Source organism: Uloborus diversus, unplaced genomic scaffold (genome assembly GCF_026930045.1).
Source record: "Uloborus diversus isolate 005 unplaced genomic scaffold, Udiv.v.3.1 scaffold_11, whole genome shotgun sequence".
Lineage (NCBI taxonomy): Eukaryota > Metazoa > Arthropoda > Arachnida > Araneae > Uloboridae > Uloborus > Uloborus diversus.
Window position 1 is genome coordinate 4,918,925 of NW_026557765.1, and position 16,205 is coordinate 4,935,129.

A 16,205-nucleotide genomic window follows, 5' to 3' on the forward strand; every position below is an offset into this window, starting at 1 on the left:
CAACAGATTTTATTTGTTTCAGGATTACTTCAATAACCGACCATTTCGATTCACAATATTTTAAAAACTGAAATCCTTTTTCACGGTATAGAATGCTCCAGTCTAATATACAGCACAGACGATAAATAAATTTAATGATGAAAACAAACATTGCAAAAAATAATAGATGGAAAATAAAGAGTTGAATATTCAATGAAAAATACAACAAATTTACAAATAACAGAATCAAGGAGCAAAACCATTGCTCGATAAGTACGATTAGGTTTTTTAAAATTTGTCTACCTGCTTATGTGCAATAAAACAACATCTTACTCATCCACAAAGAAACTGATTATGTTTTTATTGCAAAAATCATTTACTTTTCAAAGTTTATAATATCTAAAAATGTGTAATCACTTGTTTGTGAGAATAGTAAATAGAGTTTTGCAAACTGCAAAAAGCGGTAATAGTCACTTTATAAATGAACAAAAAAAAAAAAACTCGCAGTGGATTTGAACCCTGATTGACCGCATGGAACCCCAGCGCGCTGCCCACATGACCACCGGGCGCTTGTTTACGAACAATCTCTACTAGTTAATAAGTTGCGTGTAAATCTTTAAAGGCTGTTTTCTCGGAATTTTATGGCTAGTGCGCTTTATTACTTTACCCTGAGAGTACCCTTAAGGGAGACTACTAATCTGTTTAATCTCATCCCGATCTGAATTTCCGAGACCGTAACCTCTCCTTGTTAGTTGACCCAGAGGTGCCCACTTAAGGGGGTTATAGTGCAAACTGCGGCATTGAAATTTTTAGGAGGGTTTTAAGGGGTATTTTTCTATTTTTGGGGCGTTGGTCTCACTCTTGGAGGGTGTCCATGGTATTTAGGGGATGCACCCTTGCTGTTGATGATCCCTTGGGAATGGGAACCCCCTAGTTAATCAACACTGATGCTGCTGACTGCTTCCACAGTCCTTGCAGGCAGCTGATATAGAATTTTGTTTTTAGCACTGTATGTAAAGGATTTGCTGCAGCCGGAAGTGAAGAAGTCAAGGGGCGTTAGATCAGGTGGGATTCATTCGATTTGTGACTGTTTTCAGTATTTTTGCTGGTACAGGTGACCTATGACTATTCTTTTGTCCAAGGAGTGTATTTCTTCAAACACTTGTGAAAGAAATCAGTAAATTAGTAATTTCGTGGAAATGTTTTTTCTTTGGAGCAGACTGTATTTCAAAATATCTGCAACACATAGCTCAGAAGTCAAAGTGGTTTCTATGTTCCTTGACTTGTTGGTAAAGGAGTCATATATCAAATGCATGTTATAAGTACATAATTTTCACATAATATTCTCTTTTTGATCAAAGTAATGTATTGATATTAATGCTGAAGGCAAAATGCTCCTTGAAATGTGTTTTAAATCAGGTATATATCCTTTTTTAAGAGGACTGATCACTGAGGTAAATAAAGCAATGTGGTGCTTGACACTACTGTTGTCTGCTTGGCAATGGATGTGTATAAACTTTCTGCATATTTATTGTAAAAAATAATTCACCATAGCCATTAATTTCTCCAATTGTTAACATTCTGTGTTAAACTTGGTGGTGTTGCATTCTTTTTTTAAAAAATTTTTTGAGTTACTCATATGTTAATAAAAACTACTTCTATTAATATTTATAAACAATGATATCAAAAAATAATTAAATTTATAATCTAAGACTTCTAATTAGTTGTCAAAAATCAAAACAATTAAACACTCATTTTTAAGGAAAAAGCAGACTTATTATGAAAGAAGCTCATATGATAAAAAATTAAATCAAATCTTTCTTTAACTCTCTTGCTAAAAGTATAAAGAAATGGTTTCAATAAAATAATACAACCCCAACAAGGCGGTTAAGTATTCACTTTTGTAAAACTATCAGTTTTTTTTTTAAAACTTTTATAACTGCTACTACCAGGTAATGTCATTTGTTTCATGTTCAGGTATATGTATAGTAAACCATTAAAAAATAAAAAAAATTATATAACTGTTATAAGTGAAATATTTACTTCAATGAAGTCGTTTTCATAATATAGTAATGCCTGCTGTCTTAAAACCTGTAAAGTTGGTTTTTGATCAGAAATTGTGTTTTTAGTTTGTGTGTTATTTCTTATGTCCTCATATTTTTGGGCAATTCTTGTGTTTTAAAAGTCAGTTGTAAATTTTAAATTTGCAGGTTTTACTACATTATGACTTTTAAATTTTAAATCTGTTGTACCTTATATGAAACTTATGTAATGTTTCTGAAATCCTAAACCATGAAAGACAGCAATTAAATGCTGCAACATGTATTTCATCTATGACTTACTTTCTTTTTTTTTTTTTTTTTTTTGAGGTTTCAAACAAAGGTGGTAAATTTTATAAATATTAAATAAATCATAAATATCTATTTGACTTTTAGAATAAAAAATATTTGAAATCTTGTTTAGCAAAGTATTGATCCTGGGGAAAGAAATTGAACTCATTTTTTATCTCTTCAAGTATTTAGTTTTTTGTTTTTTTTTTTTGCCGAAAAAGAAAAAATAAAATCCCCCCAAAAATCTAAACATTTGGGTAAATTAATATAAAGTTAAGAACTTCCGTAGTGTATCGGTATAGTTTACACTTACAACCATAATCTTTTACAGCAATAATGATTTGCTAAATATTTATTATTGTTGAAGTTTCAATTGCCAAATATTTAATAGAAAATTAGGTACTTACATATTATCATGACCAGGTTGCTTGGCTGTGTTGGTATACTGCTTTTAACAATTTCATGTACACTAGGATAAAAATGTACTAATGGAGTCAAATCTTGGGTGCATTAGTGCTAGCAATGTAAAGGCTGCCAGAATTTCAAAGTTTCAAAGTAAGTTGACAAGTAAACGTGATGTAGTCGCGTCTCTTTATGTGACGTTAGTGCTCGCATTTCGTATTTTTCTCAGTCCTAGCAATCCCTGAGACGAAAAGAATTTGAATGATTTCTTTTACTTCTATTGGGTTCTATCTGTGTAGCTGACCTTGAGTAACCCCCAACCCTCATACAGGGTTCTGAGAATTTCTTTCGGTATTTAAAGTTTGCATAGCTTTTAAAAATGTTCGTCAACAGAGAAATAGTGCGACAATCTAGTCAGCTCCTTGACAGTTACTTAGTCATTCCAGTAACTTCAGCTATCAGTAACTATGCAAAAGTTTGTAATGAAGAACAATAGGTACAGCGTATGCTGAAAGAAAGTAACTGTCAGGGAGCTGACTAAGTTGTCGTGCTATTGGTCTAACTAAATCAGTGATTCTCAACCTGTGGTTCGTGGACTATTTTCATGTGGTCCGCGAAGTGAATAGTCATAAGATATTCAATTTAAATCTTTGCTCTTTAGGCGTAATTAATGCGTCTGTCGAATTTTTTGTAACTCAAAACGTTTGCAGTATTGTGTTGACCAAATGAGCCTGAACCTGGCGCTTTTGATCGAGCAACTGCTCAGTGCTGACTCGACTGTCAAGTGATGAGCGTGGGTGTTTTTTGCTTGGTGATTGTAGTTTACTAAAATGAGCAAACAGATGAAACTTTCGGGTTTTTTTTAAGAAGACGGATAATGAGAACCCTAAAGCAGGATGTTCTACCAGTAATATTGCCAGGGACAGAACAATATTAACTCAAAGTGGTCCTAAAAGAAAGGCTGCCAGCCGTAAGTAGTCCCGACTACATGGCATTTGAATTGATATCTTTTTATTTTGTTTTTTATATAAATATCTATGTGGTCCGCCAAGGATTCTGAAAGGTACAAGTGGTCCTCAGTGGTGAAAAGGTTGAGAACCACTTTTCTAAATGACCATCATTTCTGAAAGCTACGCAATCTGGAAATACCAAAAGAAATTCTCAGAGCCCTGTGTGAGGGTTTTGGAGTTACTCAAGATCAGCTACACAAATGGGCCTCGTTGTCAATACAAGGAGTGGTGAATATAGCAAAATATATATGACAACAGGCAGGGAATAGACCAATATGCGACTGCTTAAGGGTTAATAAGATCTTTTGCCTGGTTGCGATCATTATGTAAGTATCAAAAATTATTCTCCGTCCAATTCAATTTCAGTAAATATCAATATTAAGAAGTTATTAAGTTTAAATTGATGAAGGTGACAAGTACTTAAAACTGACATTTACTGTTGTAATACGATTACATGTCATTTATATACTCGAGTAAAATCCTATGTGATATATCATATTGTGAACGATTCCGTTAAATGTGCCTCACACAGATGTTATTTGTGTGCATCCATATAAGTACTGCATGTGGTTTTTATTTGTTTTTATATTTGAATTTATTAATTGTCTTTGTTACTGGTGCTTTAGAGAAGAATATTTGATATGAAACATTGCACTACAATTGAGATACTTTTTATTGCTTTTTACTGTTTATAAAATTTTAACTGTTTTTTAATAAAACAAATATGGATGTGTCAGTGGTATTGTAATCTTGATTTAAAATGAATTTCTAAGAAGCTCTTGAATTTAAGTAATAGACTTTCAAATGTTTTTACTCTAGCCAAAAACTATTGGAATCTTTTTGATATATTTGCTCAAAGTGTTACTTTAGTTAACTTTGTGCTAGTTTTTTCTTTTCTTATGCAGTGTAAATCACAAGCATTAGGATACAAAACTCTTAAACCCAAAATGTAATACAAGTTTGCCTCTCCTGTATAATAGGCTTGCCAGATTTCTGAAATGTTAAACCGGGACACTGGAATTCACCCCCCCCCCTTCCAAAGTCGCAGTTATTCAAAAGGGCACACAACCTTGGCTGGTTTTCAAAGTTTTGGAGGGTGGTTTATTCTCAATGTTATGAATAAATCATTACTCATTAAGAACCCAAAGCAGGGATAGTTATTAATGACACAAGCAGATAAGTTTAAACATTGTATTATTTACATGTTGGTATTAATGAGTTACTTAATTAAGAAGAAACTTTTAACGATGAATAAAAATTTGAACAATATTTACATGTACTTTTCATTGGCAGGACCTTTTTTTTAAAGTCATTTTTCGCTTTAATCTTGTTGTAAAAATCTTCACAAGCTGATCCTTTGTTCATATTACATGCCAATGTTATAAATGTTGAAGAAATTATCCTAAATAATCCATCAGAAAATTATTTTTACACTTTTATGGTTGTCTATAATCAAATTTATCTTTTACCGGGATATAAAGTAAACCTGCCGGGACATCAGAACTTTGACAACCGGGACATCTGGCAAGCATACTCTGTAATGATTCTACACCCGGCTACAAGATTATGTTCATTCAGTCACACATGCACCATTTAACAACCACAACATTAGAAAGCTTTCACTGAGAAAATCATTTTCTTCTGAATGTTCGAGAATGTTAAACTTTTACAAATTGGATACCTTCCTGTTATCTAAATCGGATTCAACTGTCGCCAAATCGCCAGCATTTGACGATATCTGAACCAGCAAAATGTTTTGGCAAGTTTTGAAAAACATTTAGCTCTGATTCCTGTTTTAGTAACATAACTTGGATTATTTAGTATTTTTCAGCTTTATGTAACTAGTCATGTAATTTAAATTTATAAATACATTAAGAATCTTGTACCTAGTTAGGAACGCTCAAAATTACATTCGTGAAGTGATAAACCTACAACAAGTACAAGATGTCCAACTTTTTACCCAACTTTGACCATTACCACTGACACTTCCAAATGTTTCTCATGAAAACGATTATAGTTTCTCCCTCCACAACTAAGTCCAAATGAATATATTATAAAGTGTTTTGTCACTTCCTTGCACATAAAAGTTTTACATGTATTGACCGCATATGTAATATAAATTTCTAAAAAGTAATTAAAGGCAACATGTAGAATGTGATGTCATTATGTCTATTAAGATATTAATAAATGTTTTTCGTTAACTATGTTCGTTTTATTTGTTGCTGACTCTTTAGTGGCTTTAAAGTATGTTTACTCAATTATTCTACTAAAAGATTAATTAGAACCGATTAGATTTAGTTTTAGAACTTTAAAACTGATTATTTTAAAAATAAACCAAGGGACTCCGCCCCTGCTCGCTAACGCTTACCAACCCCCGAAGATTGCTTCGCAATCTTATTTGGTTCATCGTCAATTACAAAGAATCAGTTTAAATACACGTTACGAGTTCCGTTTGGAACAAACATCACCCCTTTCCCGGTTTTTAAACTAACTTGTTCTAACTTGCAGAGCTATAGGTGCTATGGGGATCCTGAGCATTTCAAAACAGGTTTTGTATGTTTGAAAAATTGCTTTCAAATTTGTGGTCTCTGGAAATTTATTTTGCCCTTTAGCTAAGGGCTTGAATAAAGTTAAGCTTAGGAGTTTCCGTTAAAATAGAAACCCTTATATATGCTGTTCTAATTCATTGAGAAAGTTGGAACAAACTTTATTTGATGCAGAAAAAAAAATCGCTTTCGAACGACATATAATGTTGAAGGTTGTGGGAAATCTTCCACCCCTTTAATAGGCAATTTGTGTGAAATTTTAGCTTAAAAAATTACTTATAAAAAAAACTAATTCAAAATTTGAAGTAAAGAAATCCAGGTGTTAACCACCGGGGCTCGAAGTAATTTTGTACCAAATTTTAAGGCTGTAGGTGTAGGTGTCTCCTGGACGCAGGCCCGCCACAGACTTCCTTTCACAATTTCTTTGACGTTCCTTTTTTTTTTTTTTTTTTTGAATACTTATATAGAGGTAAATCAAATAAAATATTTTAGCTGGAATTGACCACTGCATTTGAAAAATAAAAACTAATTCCTTGAAGGTACAGCTGGTTGTTGTGTATATACACAATTTAAAAAAAAAAAAAAACAGTTAAAAAATGTATCCTGGAGATTTAAAAATTTATTTTACTTATTTAAAATAAAAGTAGCTGAGGTTTGCGAAAAAATTGCCAAACTGTAAGAAGCTTCTTTGTGCATTTTTACTAGAAAATACATTGAAGATATGATGCCATAATTGTTGTAAGCCTAAAAAAAATCAAGTTATTTGTAATTTGAAAAAAAAAAAAAAATGTTTGTAAGAAAAATTCAAAAGGAATGACCTTTCTTTTGAGAATAAAGTTCTTTCAATGAAGGAAAAAAAAAAAAAAAAAAAAAAAAAACATACTTTTGTTGCAATACGAAACGAACTAAAAAATAAAAAAAATAAATAAATAAATAAATAAAAATAATGTGAAGTATTTCAGCAGTGAGAGGATGTCCCGCAGCTAAGTAAAACTTAAAAAAAAAAAAAATAAATAAATAAATAAATAAAATACACTCTTGTCAGCAAAAAAATATCTTCACCCAGAAGGGTATGTCTGGCTGTCATTACTAAACTTAACATGTATGTGGTCTGCATACATGTTAAAAAAAAAGATGTCTTAAAGATGATAAACTTATGATTACATATTCAGAACAAAATATTACTTTGTTTCACAGCTATGGCATGAAAAAACGAATCATTAAGTTGTGTAGCCACCTCTGGCTACTATACAAGCGGAAACGCAGAATGACTTGGAGCAATCAGGTTACCTATAACCCCCCGCAGAATATCATGGCATAATTTTTGCATTTGAGTAGTTAATTCACCAATATGATGGAATGGCTGAGATTACCTTCCAAGCTGACACAAATGTGCTCTATTAAAGCGAGGTCTGGGGACCTGGAAAGCCACGGGGTTTCTTCATATCTATGAAGACATTGTTGAGAGAGTCGTGTAGTATGTGGACAATCGTTGTCCAGGTGATAAATGGCACTTAGGTGACTTGATAGCATTGGCAGCACAACCGGCGTGTCGTTTTATGTCACTGCAAGCGACCGTACTGCCTTGAAGAATGAATAGAGATGGTGGTGTGTCCCGACATATCATTTCCCACACTACCACATCTTGTGTAGTCGCGTATGTCCTTTCGAAAAAATGACGGATCGGACTACTGGTCTAGCTGCCTTCATACGCTTGTACATTTGTCACCTGAAGTGAGACTGAAAGGGGATTCATCGCTGAAAGCAACACTCCGGCAGAAAGTCATGATCCAGATTGTCCAAATTTGGAACGAAACAATTGCTCTTATCACTGACAAAAGTGCACAACCCGAAAGGGTGAATTATTTTGGAGTTAGCGCACTTGAATTTGATCAATTCGCAATGTGGAAAATCAGTAGTAGTGATCCATGTCCGATTTTACTTTTGCGTATAAGAAAAACACTTTCACATGGACAAATAAGTCTGATAAATCTGTGATGCTTCATTTCCTGCTATAAATATTGGTCAGAGCGTTGTGTTACAAATTCCAGAACTTGACAGAGGAAGAGCCGCCGCCAGAAATGCGGTAGCTGTGATAATGGAAGTGAACGATGATGGCCTGTACAAACTCGGCACCAAATCCGGAATATTACAGAAGTTGCACTGTAGAAATGAATTTCAACTTACTGAAGACATCTTCGTGTTTGAGAGAGATGTTCCGAATTTCGAACACTCACGCCGAACCACGTTTACCCTGGAATCAGAAAGCATATAGAGTTTCGATCAATGCAACTGTGAAAAACAAGGCGACAGTAAAACATTTAAGTGCACTTTGAGTTTGAAACTAACTCAAAGTGCCTTCACAGTTTCGCTTGTAAAACTAAGTAACTGTATTCTTCATATAACTTGCTCCGTCCTTTATTATTTTATTAAGTTTTATTTCTACTCACTTCATTCATTTTATTCAATCAAACATTTAAAATTCAAAACGATTGTTTTCTGACTTTTATCTTGTTTTTGTTTATCTGTGCGCCAAATTTCGCATCGGACTTGGATCACTACTGATTTGCCACATCGCGAATTAATCAAATGCAAGTACGCAAACTCGGAAATAGTTCACCATTTCGGGCCCCCGTATTTAGATGCATTATACATAGATATAGCTGGAGCTAATAAAAGCTTGTTAATAAAAATTAGGTAATTTCTGTTATATCTGCAGGGCCCCCGAGAGCCAAGGCGGAACCCTTGTCAGCAGGGCCGGATTACCAAATAGGCAATGTAGGCAGTAGCCTAGGGGCCCCGGAGAAATATCAAAGTTGCAAATACAAAAAAAAAAGTTACATTTTCTTCAAAAGAAAGGGGGGGGGGGAGGGTGCTCCTTCCTTGTTTGTATTCAATAAAAATATATGTGTTGCGCGTTGGGTGTGAAAAATTTAGACGCTACACACCCCCGCCCCTGTTTTCTGACCTCGCGATAACTCTAGGGGGCCCCATCACTTCTAATGCCTAAAGGCTTCCGACTCCTTAATCCGGCCCTGCTTGTCAGTTTGATCGCCTAAAACTTCGATTCCAAAACGGGTCGTAGTTTCCGACTAGGCTGGCATCATTGGCGAATACAAGGGGAGGGTCATAACTCCCCCCCCCCCAAACCTTTAAAAATATTATCCATCCACATTTTGTTCAAACACTAGAATAAAATGTGAACAATTTCAGTAATATTTTCAATTCAGTAACTATTTTTAATAGTAAGTATTTGAAATACTACCTTTTTCATTGCTTGGGTTAGAAAATAAATGGGGGGGGGGAGGCGGTCATTCTTCATCGTGACCCCCCCCCCCCCTAAAGTTGTAGTCTCTGTATCCGTCCTTGGCCGACACGGCCTCTCGTCGGTCCTGTATTTCGACCATACAGCTGTGAAAATGAACATAATTCTACCCTAAGCGTTAATTTCTGCTTGTAATTTCTGAATCGCATTTTCTCTCAAATTTCTTCGCTTGCATTTATTACACCGAAATAAAAACAAAATTATTTACCTTAAGCTACGATAAGGAATTAAGTCAAAGTGTAATAAGCTTGCAAAACTTTTACGTCGAATTTGTTGTTCTAAACGGAGAAAGAAATGTTTACTTCCTTACACATTGCAACAATTTTCTGCAAGTGATGCATGATTTTCAATTTTTCCTCCACGTTGTTAGTCACTTTGCAACCTTCATCGAATATTCTTCAAATTTAGAATATTCAGCTAATTATAATTATCGAAAATATTTCTTTCCATTCTCATCACATCCGAAAATTTTTCCAATAACTTTGTTCCCTGGAGGCAGCCTTTCCGTCGTAGGTTGATTAATAATTAAGAAGAGAACGAAGCGCATCCGATACATTTTTACTATCGTCTGCGTTTGAAATCAAGAAAGTTGAAGAAGCGTGGTTGATGTTTTTGGGGTACAGGAAAGCTTTCACATTTATAATAAAGCACTTAGATTTGACTTTCAGCAAGGTAAATCAAACACTTCGAAAAGAAATAAAATGAAGCAGAAAACGAAAACATTTCGAGTGTAGATCCAGAAGTGCCGCCTTGAGAAGAGGGGGGGGGGGGGGTTGCATTACGACATAGTGTTTATATTAATAGAAGCAGCAGAAAAATGAAATTTTGAAAGATGTTTCTTCTTTAAAGACAAGCTAGTCCGGTCAATTTAGACAATTGAAATAACAAAAATTCCGGGAAAGCTAAATTTTTGTAGAGACCTTGGGCTTACTATTACAAATAAGGTGCCAAAAGTCCCCATCGATCCCATGTGCGCGAAAAAAGTTATTCGGGGTCAAAGGTCAAAATTTTAGGTTTTTTGGATGTTTCTCAAAAACGGTAAGTTTTATCGAAAAGTACCGCAGACCAAAGATGTAGATCTCAAAATTCTCTATAAAAATGGTCCTTATGATTTTTTTCTCCAAGACCAAACCTTCGCAGATATTGCGTACTCTCAAAAGACAGCCAGTCATTTACAGAATCCCCTCTACTCGCGTGGCCTTGAATAACATCTGGCTATTCTAGTCCGTGTGGCATCGTTCACGTACCCGCAGGTGCCCGACCCACTAAGAGCAAAGGCGCAACCCCCCCCCCCCATTTTCGCGGAAATCCCCCCCAAAAGCATGCCTCCCCCAAATAAAAAATACTCCTCAAAACAATCCCCCTAAAAATTTCGATGGCGCAGTCTGAGCCATGACCCCTCCTAGGGGGGGGGGGAGGGCACCCCTGACGTACCTGCTTCTTTTAGAGTTAAACGTGCAGTTCGAGTGAATAAACGTATTTATCACAAGCGTCTACTGTTGTTTGTGTGGATTAATATTTAAGAAAAATGTAACAATTTCGCTTTATTTGCAATAAACTTTTGACTAAAGGTGAAACTTGTGCTGGGCAGTTGTGGAATACCAACTTTAATTCATGCAAGTCTCGGGAGAAGTTATAAGAATGCTGATTATTTAAGAAGTCAAAAGTCCGTTACAATTCGCGTGGATTGCAGAAAATCATACACCCGGAAAAATTCTAACTCTGCAGCAACGTGAGGATAAAGAGGCTAGTACTTCAAAAGTAAGTCCTCCTCGTACTGTAGCGCGATTAAGTTATTTAAGAATCTGAATCCAGCTTTTGTTTTTAAAAACACTGCTCATTTTGCGGCTGTAAAGCGGATGAGGAGGCTGAGAAGAAGAAAACGCAGAATAATGAAAAAAAAAAATCATAAAGCAGCGACTAAATCATACTCAAAATTAAAACGTGCAAGAGCAGCTTTTGACACACCTCAGAACGATCTTTAGTTAATTTTAAAAGGGATTCTTTGAATGTAAGTGTGGAAACTTTTTATAAATTTTTCTACGATAATTCTGCGTTTTGTTCTTCTCAGCCTCTTTGTCCGCTTCCTCGCCACAAAATAAGCAGTGTTTTTTACAACAAAAGCTGGATTCAGATTCACTTAATCCCGCTCTTGTTCAAGGTGGACTTACTTTTGAAGTACTGGCCATGCTCATTAGGGTGGATTGAAAGAAATCAAAATCTGATAAACGCTAAGTAATAGTCCGGAAAAGCTGCCTTTTGTACAGATATTTGATTCAACAAAAGGATTTCGACCGCAAAAAATATCTTGAGGTGTCGCTCGCGCCTCGAAGTTGACCATAAATGCATAAAAACTGGAAAAAGTTATAATAATTTCATCAAATATCAAAATTTGAGAAATTTGATGTTATCGCTCTTAAGAGCAGGTTTTTTGTGTAGATTACACATTGCATAAGATCATTTTAATAATAAACTGTATTTTAAAGTTCCACACATGCGTTGAGTCTTGAATTTGACCAGTATATTCAGAATTGAATAACATCGTGTTGCTCCGTACTTAGTGAAAAAAATTATTAGAAGTTATGATTTGTAAAAGTTTGTTTTCATATTAATTAATTCTTACATAGAAACGAAAAAAAAAGTAATAAAAGCATTTCTTATCTAGTAAAAAATGTTTAATTCTCCACTTAGCAGATAACTTTGGCTCAAAATGTCAAATTTACCTATGATAGAGAACAAAGGTTAAGTATAAAAATTTTAAAATAATGTGGCTTGCAACAGACCACATCAGTCACCCTTTGAAACAAAAGACATTGCTAAAGAAATTTTAATGGGTTTTGAGCCCTCAAACTGTAACCACATTGATTGCAATAAAACATAAGTTTGTCATGCGAGTTGAACTATTTTACTTCTCATAATTTTCAGTCTTGATTGAAATTGTGGCTTGATGGTATTGTGGCTTAATATTTCTAGACTCTAATCTGACTCGAATAAATCCATCCCTTTTGGTTAGGCAGCAAAAAGTTTTATCAGGAGTCACCTTTTTGAAAGAGGGAGCTGCCGAGTTTTACCAGTTCTGCTTATCGATGAGCTCATAGCAGTCTCTCTGCTTCAAAAATGAAATCTGGAATTATACATGTTCATTGTCCATCTTCGAACTGATCGTCGTAATCCGTTTTGAAACAAGTTCTCTGATGATGGTCATCCGCAATGCCTAGTGCTATATTTTTTAGATTCTTAAAGTAACCAGTTTGCAGAACAAGAGCTGATGTTCTAAACATAGTACGATGGCAAGTTTAAAAAATTCGATTGTATAGCGAAAATTTACAACTTCAGATTTCAACTTGAGTTCTTTGATAAGCAGAAGTGGGAAAACTCGGATCATCTTCTTAAAAAAGGAATATCAGATAAAACTTTAAAAGAAATGGTGCTTGAGGGCGTAAATACTGAATTATATGACTTCTAATACCTCACGTTATACTAAGCAGTGAGACGATGCGTAAAATTAGACAAAGAAGCGTCAAACACAGTTTGTTGTCTAACCAAGATAGATGGATTTCTTAGAGTCAGATTAGAATCCAGAAATCTTACTCACAATGTATCACTAACACCAAACATTGTCAGGAGTCAAGATAATAATGCGACTCACCAGCCAAACTATGTTTTATTGTATGAAATGTGGTTACAGTTTGAGAGCTCAAAAAACATTTAAAAGTGGGTTGTTTTGAAAGGTATTTTTCTTAGTTTTTGGAGGGGGCTCATGCTTCTTAGGGGGGGGGGGGCTCCGCGATATTGAGGGGTGCGCCCATGCCCTTAGTAGGTCCGGCTCCTTTGGGTACGTGAACGATGCCACACGGACTATAATAGTCAGATGTTATTCAAGGTCATGCAAGTAGAGGGGATTCTGTAAATGACTGGCTGTCTTTTGAGAGTACGCAATATCTGGGAAGGTTTGGTCTTGGAGAAAAAAATCATAAGGACCATTTTTATAGAGAATTTTGAGATCTACAACTTTGGTCTGCGGTACTTTTCGATAAAACTTACCGTGTTTGAGAAAAATCCAAAAAACCTAAAATATTGACCTTTGACCCCGAATAACTTTTTTAGCGCACATGGGATCGATGGGGACTTTTGGCACCTTATTTGTAATAGTAAGCCCAAGGTCCCTACAAAAATTTAGCTTTCCCGGAATTTTTGTTATTTAATCACTATTTTTATGTCTAAACTGACCGGGCTAAGCGTCTTCAATGTACTTTGAGAAAGAACGGTTATTTAGTTTATCGTCAATTTCCTTTAAAGTATTGTTTTAAAATGAAAGCTTGATCCCAGAAAGCTAACTAGGCCATCTGAATTAAAATATTGTTGGCTCGCGCTCGCCTCGAGTACAAAAATTTTCAATCTGGCCCTTGAGGGAAAAAGGTTGGAAACCCCTATTATAGTGGTTCAGTCAAATGTCCCCCTCCCCTACTTGAAGAATTTTAAATTCTACCGTGTCTACGTTTATGAGCTACTACTTACATATTTCATTAATTTTTCATGTGAAACGAGATTTTAAAATTTCAGAAAATTTAGATGTTCAAAGTAAATTAAAAGTGAGTGACTTTCAGCATTGCCAGGAGGAATAATTAACGTTTTTTGTACATAGATTTTCATAATGAATACTTTCAAAATTCATGTGAAATATTTATCCTCTCTTCTTTTTTTGCAGACAGAGAGCCTTTGTTTCAGCCTCAAAAGGAGTTCAGTGCGTCGTCGGTATTCCGAATGCAGTCGTTTCTAAAATTTCAAAAGTATTTTTTTCTGAAAGAACATGCTAAAAAAACATAGGATCTGACCATTTTTTAAATAATTCGTTTAAGTTTAATATTTTTAAAAAATTACTTGAATCGGTGCGCTTTCATTGTTTAACACTTCTGCCGATGACATCACAAATGATGAAATGCCTTTCAGTAGAGCCGCTGTATAGATATATAGTATATATAGGTTTCTTACTTTTTAGTGTTGTTGTTCACAGAGCAAAGTATTTAATTCGCATCTTTACTCACGTGTATTGGCAACGATAGGGTTGATAGCAAGCGAAGAGCGCAATAATTAATTCGCTTCTTGATTATCATAACGTGGAAACGTGGTAGAAAGATGCGCAAAGTGCATCATTTGTGATGTCACCAAGACCACGCCTTGTTTGAAAAATCGGACATTTAAAAAAATTAATTTAAAAATAACTGTTGGGAAAAAGAAAGTATTTTCTAGGTCCATGTTATTATTATTATTATTTTTTGCCTATTCTATCAATTTCAGTGACAAAAAAGTACTACTTTTGACTGAAGAAAACAACTCCATTATTGATGTTTTTCCCGAAAAAAATTAATTTTAAACCTCCCTCCCTTTTTAAAAGTAAAATTTGCCTAAGAAGTGAATGAACACAAACGGTGTGTAAACATGGAGATAAAAGTTTTCTCTCTTAATAAATATTGAAACAACGAGTTTGCTTATTTTTGTCGTCATGACAATCTGAAAAATCAGAGCAACATCAATTTTGTTCAAGGTAAGATCATAAGCAATTCGTGATTGCTCAAAAGAAAAAATATATATATTAATTTGAATTTTTGGCATCTTGAATTCTAATTATGTTTTTTGCAATCACGAGCGTGTGTATGCACGTGTGTGTTTGTGTAGGCGCATGTGTGTGGGTGCGTGTGTGTGTGAGTGTATGTATGCATGTGTGTGGGTGAGTGTTGTGTACGCGCGTGTGCGTGTAGGCGTTCGTTTGTGTGTGTATGTCGGCATGTGTGTTTGTGTCTGTGTGCAGGAGTGCGTGTAGGTGTGTGTGTGCGTGTGTAGGTATATGTATGTTTGCGCGTGTGTAGGATATGGACGCAACCTGGACACTGTTTTCGCAAGAGGAGCAGCATCGTGAGGCGGCCGTTCGACGGTGATGCTGTAGAGGATGCTGGCGGGAAAATAAAATCAGCGTAACATCAAAAACAGTCAAGTGAGAACAATAAGCAATCGTGATTGCTCAAAACAAAATCGCCAAATTTGTCGCCAAGTTGGCAACAAAACTTGGCGACCAAAAGACTGGCGATAGATCGCAAGTGTCCGCCAAATTATAACACCACTTGAGTTTACATCGAAATTAACAATAATTTACCCCCCAAAAGGGGCAAAAGACCTCTTTAGAAACACCAGAATGCAACCAAAAGAGGAGGTGCACAACTAGACCCCACTAGGAGTCTACGCACCAAATTTCAACTTTCTAGAACATACCGTTCTTGAGTTATGCGACATACATAAGCACATACATACGTACATACAGACATCACATGAAAACTCGTTGTAATGAACTCGGGAATCGTCAAAATGAATATTTCGGGCGTCTGTACGTTCTTAGGTAAATGTGGTCGGGTCGAAAAAAAACTCAACATTCATTAGGGGGTGAGCAAAATGGAAATTAAGGTCGATTTTTGGATGAAAATTTTTTCGTGAATACAATACTTCCTTTTTTGTAAAAGTAAAAAGCTTAAAAAGTATGAAATGATATTTAAAAAATGTTGTTGGATTTGAACACCAGAATTTTCACCTTCGAAGTATGGGAATGTGCTTTGAGCCACAT